Raw genomic sequence first — 6,662 nt, 5'->3', positions numbered from 1 at the left:
GTATTGGCAGAACTATGTGTTAATTTGTGCATCCATTCCGCAAATATTCACTTGAGTATCTACAAGGCATCAGGAACGGTCTTAGAAAGTGGTGCTCCAAAGGAGGATAGGGCATAGAGAGCCATTCTCTCAAATCAGGATCCAACAGGAACAATGCAGAGCCCTAAACATAAGGCATGGGAATCCATGAAATACGTAAGTTAGCATGCCATAGTATTTGTAAAGATCAATGTCAGCTTTGGAGTGTTCTTTCTTTGTATGATGTCAGAAATGTAAAGCCATAAATAAAACACAAAAAGCTAGAAATAATTGCTCTTCATATAACAATGGGTTAATTTGCCACCTATGTAAAGAACTCCTGAAAATCAATAAGAAAAAATAATAATGATATCCTAGAAAATGATATCCTAGAAAAGGTCAATCTAAGGTGTCTAAGACTTAAAAAACCCACTCAAGCTCATTCACCTTGAGAGAAATGCCCATGGCCTTCTACATACGTGCACTATTTTCCACAACACCTTCTGTGTCAGAGAGGCCAGGACACTGCAGCCTCACCACCTGCACACCCAATGCCAGATCACAATTTTGCTTTTGGCTCCTCCCAATATCACTTTTGGCCTCACAACCTGTTTATTTACTGTGTCATCCGTGTATTTATTCATTCGGAAGACTTTTTACGGCCGTAGTGTGTCTTGGCATTGAGTAAGATCTTACTTATCTGTCAATAAGTAAGGTATGTTCCTTGTGCCGAGTGAACTAATGAAATATTTCTTCCTGTAGATAGATCTCACTGAGCAACCATCATGACTAAACCTTTTATATCGAAGTAGAGGTTTTTGCAAATGCTGTAAATTACCTCCTACCCTTCCCCTATGTTGTAGCTAGCAATCTGAAGGACAGAGAAATTGGGTGACCATTTCACAGTTTTTATGCATTCAAATCAGCCTTAGGAGACTCAAAATTCCTATTCTTCACCGTTTGCCACACTGGATTAAACCGTGACTCACTCTGGATGACCCAGGCCCCCCAGGGCTGGACCCAGGCCTGGACGGAAGCCATCCCACACAGGGAACCCAAACCAGGGCAGCCAAGGGGAATTATTCCCTAGTGTTTTCCTTTTACCCACTTTCCACCCAGCCTGCTGTCCGTACCTGCTCCTGTGGTATGCATAACTTCCTTGGGGTCTGCTCTGGGTTGACACCATTCAAGGACTCTGCTGCTCCTGTCAATAAATTCGAGCAGTATTTTTTATTTGATGGATCCTTCAGCATCAACATTTTAATTTGAGAGTCACCTAAGAAATGATAACAACTAATGGCATTTCTCTAGTGCTTTAGAATTTACAAAGTGGTCTCACATACAGGATCCTAGGCAACCCTCATCCGAGACACGAGGAGCCTAAAGCCTAGAGGGAAAATGCGTGGCTTGAGGGAAAGTTAAATCCGGAATTAGAATCCAAATCTTCAGACTTTTCTGTGACAAAACTTCCATGTTCCCGCGGAAGACGTTCTATAAGAGAGAGAAGGTTTGGGAATGATGGCAGGGGATTGGCAAGGTGTGTGACAAGAGGCATGAGGAATTCTGTAGAAAAGGGGGAATCTTATAAGCTAGTAGACATTTTGTAGAAGAATGAATGAAAAGCTAAATACGGAGGAGGAAATAGGGCAACGTGTCTAAAATGATGAGAGGGAGCAATGAGATCGTAAAAGAGAGAATGAGGACACAGTTCTCAGACACTCATCTACACTGACCAGGAATGGAAGCCAGGAGCTCTCTCTTGCTGTGTCTGGAACAGAGCGTAATGGTTGGAAGCAGGTAAGCTAGACCTCGGATGAATGCTGCCTTATCAACCACGTGCCATCAGGATACTCTCTTTTTAAAAAATATTTTATTTATTTATTTATTTGAGAATGAGAAAGAAAGCATGTGAGTAGGGGGAGGGGGCAGAGGGAGAGAGAAAGAAAATCCTCAAGCAGACTCCCTGCTGAGTGTGAAGCCCAAGGAGGGGCTTGATCCCAGTACCCTGAGATCATGAAGTCAAGAGTCTGACACTTAACCTGCTGAATCCCCCAGCACCCTAAGGTCCGGTTCTTATAAGCAATCCCTTATCTCAGTCTCTTCAGAGAAGTTCTGCTTCCCTCGCTGAATTCAGATAGATAGACAGCGATAGTATGATGAGTGGTTCGGGAACAGAAACTGAAGGATGGGAATCTGGACCAGGTACTCTGATTTGATTTGATTTAACCGTGTTCATGCCCCGTTTCTGATGGTAGAGGAGACGGCAGTTGTCCATGGTGGGCAGTGGCACACCAGTGACTAAAGTTATTGCCTGCTGAAATGTAATGCCTGATGTGAAGCGCTGATTGCCAAGGTCTCCATTTCAATAGACATCCGTTCCAGATAAACATATCGCCAGCTGTAGGACGCAGCTACAAGTAAAATAACTAGATAAGGAACTAGGCACCCCCACACCCATAAAGTTCTCCTTTCAGAAGACACTGGGTGATGGCGAAAACTGGCATTTCTTGGGGCGCCTGGGTGGCTCAGCCTGTTGTGTGTCTGACTCTTGGTTTTGGCTCAAGTCATGATCTCAGTGTCGTGAGATGGAGGCCCATGTCGGGCACCCTGCTCAGCACAGAGTCTGCTTTAAGATTCTCTCCCGCTGCCCCTCCTCCGTGTATGCCCGCTCTCTCTCTCTCTCTCTCAAATAAATAAATACATCTTTAAAAAAAAAAAAACAACTGATGCTCCTTGCATGACCCTGCCTCAGTCTCCCGTGCCCTGATTCCCACTCTAATGCTTCAAATGAGCCAATATAGAGTGACCTCGTGAAACCTAATAAAGACCCTAGTAAGACCATAATAAAGGCAGAGCCCCAGGTCTATATTTTCTCTTTCTCTCTGTCTGTGACCTCACTCTGAGGCCCCGGCATGCCAAGACTTCTGAGTTATAGTCTTGTTTTTCAAAATTCCCAGACAGTTTTCCACTAAGTGCATCCTGCAATCAAAGTAAGAGCAACAAGATCCAATCCAGCCACAATACGGGCCCTGGGGGGGCAAATGTCTGGGCCTCCTACAAATAATACAGGCCTGGCAAAGGCCTCAGGTGTTCCTCGCTGAGAACATTACCTTCGGACAGGCTGGGACCAACACCACACCTGTAATCAAAATACCTGTGCTGAAGCATTTCTGGGGTAAGGCTCTAGATGACCAACCACATCATTATCTGCGATAACTGTGATTTCTGCGGCCACAGCTTATTTTAGCAAAAATTTAAAAAGGAGTATAATGAGGTCTCTTGGTTGCTTCAAAGTAAAGAAAGAAGATGAGCTCAGGGCTTCAAATTCTCAGCTCAAGGTCAAGGTAAGGGATAGACAGCTTTTATGGCTGTCCTAAAAGAAACCCTTATTTCCCTCCAAGTTGAGATTTCTGAAACCTGAACCCAAAGTCTAATCCTATAGATGGCTGGATTATAATATAAATTGTGTATTTTGAAAGGAACAGCATCAGAAACACTCCTGGCATAAAATGGACATCTTGATTACTAGTAACTTGGTGGCTTTATATCCATTTTCTTCTGAAAGTTCACAGCAGCTGAGCCATGAATCAAACCCGTGCCTGAGCAGACTCACAGATGTGAAAATCACTGTCCTTCCTCTCCTGAGATGTCATAAAACAAATTTCCTTAAAGACATACAAAAGTACACTAGTAACTTAAAAACATAAATGACAAACATTAATTTTGGAACTATAATTTGCAAAGACAGTCTGAAAAAGAGGGGGGATACCTAAAAAGAGATATAAACCCCCAAAGAAATCTTAAAAGTAACCTGAGAGGCACTGTTTCCACACCACAGACAATAAGGGATCAGACCCAAGCACCTTGACAACCAAGTCTCAAGAAAAGTGCTAGGGAATTCTTTTTGGATGATTTGAAAGGGGATTTCTAAATTCAGTGGAAAGAATTGAGAAGGAAATAGTAATACTTTGAAAACAATCAGTAATAAAGAGGCACTAGAAGACATCAACAGACATTTCTCCAAGGAAGACAAACAGATTCCCAATAGACACATGAAACAATGTTCAACATCACATTGTCAGGGAAATGCAAATCAACAGTACAAGGAGAGATCACCTCACACCTGTCAGAATGGCTAAAAAAATCAGCAACACAAGAAACAACAGGTGTTGGCAAGGAAGTGGCAAAAAAGGTGCCCTCTTACACTGTTGGTGGGAATGCAAACTGGTACAGTCACTTTGGGGAAAAAAGTATGGAGGGTCCTCAAAAAGTTAGAAATAGAATTAACCATATGATCCAGGAATCGCACTACTGCGTATTTAGCCATAGGACACAAAAACACTAATTTGAAAGGATACAGGCACTCCTTTGTTTACAGTAGCCAAATTTTGGAAACAGCCCAAGTGTCCATCAACAGATAACAGATAAAGAAGGTGTGGTACACACACACACACACACACACACACACACACACACACACACACAACGGGATAGTATTCAGCCATAAAAAGAATGAAACTTTGGGGCACCTGGGTGACTCGATCGATTAAGCTTCCAACTCTTGGTTTAAGCTCAAGGGTCCCGGTTCCGAGCTCAGGGTTAGGCCCATGTTCAGTGTGGCGTCTGCTTGAGATTCTCTCTCTCTCTTTCTCTGCTCCTCCCGCTCATTCTCTCTCTCTCTCTCTCTCTCTCCATCTCTCTTTAAAGTAAATAAATAAAATCTTTAAAAAAAAGAATGAAATCTTACCACTTGCAATTATATGGATGGAATTGGAGTGTATTGTGCTTAGTAAAATAAGTTAGGCAGAGAGAGACAAATACCATGTGATTTCACTCATATGTGGAATTTAAGAAACAAAACAAGTGAACAAAGAAAGTAAAGAGACAAACCAAGAAACAGACTCTTTACTAGAGAGAACAAACTGATGGTTCCTGAAGGGAAGATGGGTGGGCAGCATATGGCATTACAGATTTCCAGAACCCAATGAATATGAGACTTAGCCCAACACAAAATCATCCAGGGAAGAGAATTCATCCCAGATAGCAGAACTTGGCATTCTCACAAGGGCCTGCACTTTAGTTAAGACTAGGAAAATTAATATCTGCATAGACACAGACAGTAGATCGCTTTTGAGCTGTGAAATGTCACTTAACATGGAATTGGGAGGCCAGAAGGGGGAGCTCTCATACTGTACCACTCCTCACAGCACTTTGCAGAGCCAACAGGAAAAGACCTACTTTGCATTTTCCAACAGGAGGAAGCCTCCTTTACTACCCCAGGATGGGGAAGGAAGATTTCCTCCTTGCCCAGCAACAGCCCAGCCAATGAGAGACTGTCACAACTCAACTAATGAAAAGTGAATAGACCTTGGACTCTCCCTTGACTCCAATGGACTTTTGTTTACAACAGCCTCTCCCAACTCCCCCCTTTTCTCCATAAAAGAGCATTCTTCTCCTTTGTTCTTTGGACCTGCCTATGGTTTATGATACAGCCAGTAAAAAGGATGAGCTCGTGAGATTTGTGACAACATGGATGGACCTAGAGGGTAGTATGTCAAGTGAAATAAGTCAGATTGAGAAAGACAAAAGCATTTCATTTCACTCATATGTAGAATGTAAAAAAAATATAATTCCAAGTGAATAAACAAATAAAAAGCAGAATCAGACTTATAAAAATGAATTATGATTAATCCTTCAGGGCATTTGGGACATTAAAAATCTCTGCTAATCTGAATGTTTTTTTCACATTAATTGAATGTAATAGTTGATGTGGTTGGGTTTTGTGGTTTTCTTTGCCTCACTTGGTCTTTACCTAGTCCTTTAAAAATCCTTTCTACTCATTTATAATCCATAATTTTTTTCTAGTTTGGAAAGCATATGCTTTGATTTTACTTCTTCTTTTAAGCTAAAAATTATAAAACTTATCTTAACATGCTGGTGCACAGAGTTATAAATACCTTTACCTTCCACCTGGGCAATATAGGGAACTTGGAATATTCATCCCTTTGTCCCATTTTGAGTACCATGATTTATTTTTAAAGATTTTACTTACCATTTGAGACAGAGAGAGAGAGAGAGAACACAAGCAGGGGAGGGTCTGAGTTAGAGGGAGAAGCAGGCTCTCTGCCAAGCAGGAAACCTGATATGGGGCTCAATCCCCTGAGATCATGACTTGAGCTGAAGGCAGACGCTTAACCAACTGAGCCACCCAGGCGCCCCAAGTACTATGATTTTTAGGATATGCATGGTAATGCCTTTGTTCTAACTCCACAGGAGATAATATTCACATTTGATACAGAGAATATACTATTAGAGGAAGCCACAGACACATGCCTTTCTCAGAACCTCACCACATGTCCCTGAAACACAGGTTGTACTAGGAGTGAGAGGTGACAAGTAGCCTATTTTGTTAGAGTCTCCTGGGATTAGGTTAGGTTAGGAGCATAAGTACTAAGACTGAGATTGAGGCAGTGACTGGATAGGGTTTTGGGGCTGTCACATAAAAGAGAGGCAATGAGTGTTGAATGAACAAGAGGAATAAAAAATGCATATTTGGATACCAAATTGATGGATTGTCTTGAAACTCGTAATACGCTCATCCATCTCTCTTTATAAAAAAGATTTATTTATTCATTTGAATGAGA

The sequence above is a fragment of the Mustela nivalis genome (genome assembly GCF_964662115.1).
Source record: "Mustela nivalis genome assembly, chromosome: 18".
In the NCBI taxonomy this organism is placed as follows: domain Eukaryota; kingdom Metazoa; phylum Chordata; class Mammalia; order Carnivora; family Mustelidae; genus Mustela; species Mustela nivalis.
This window is presented reverse-complemented; position numbering follows the sequence as displayed.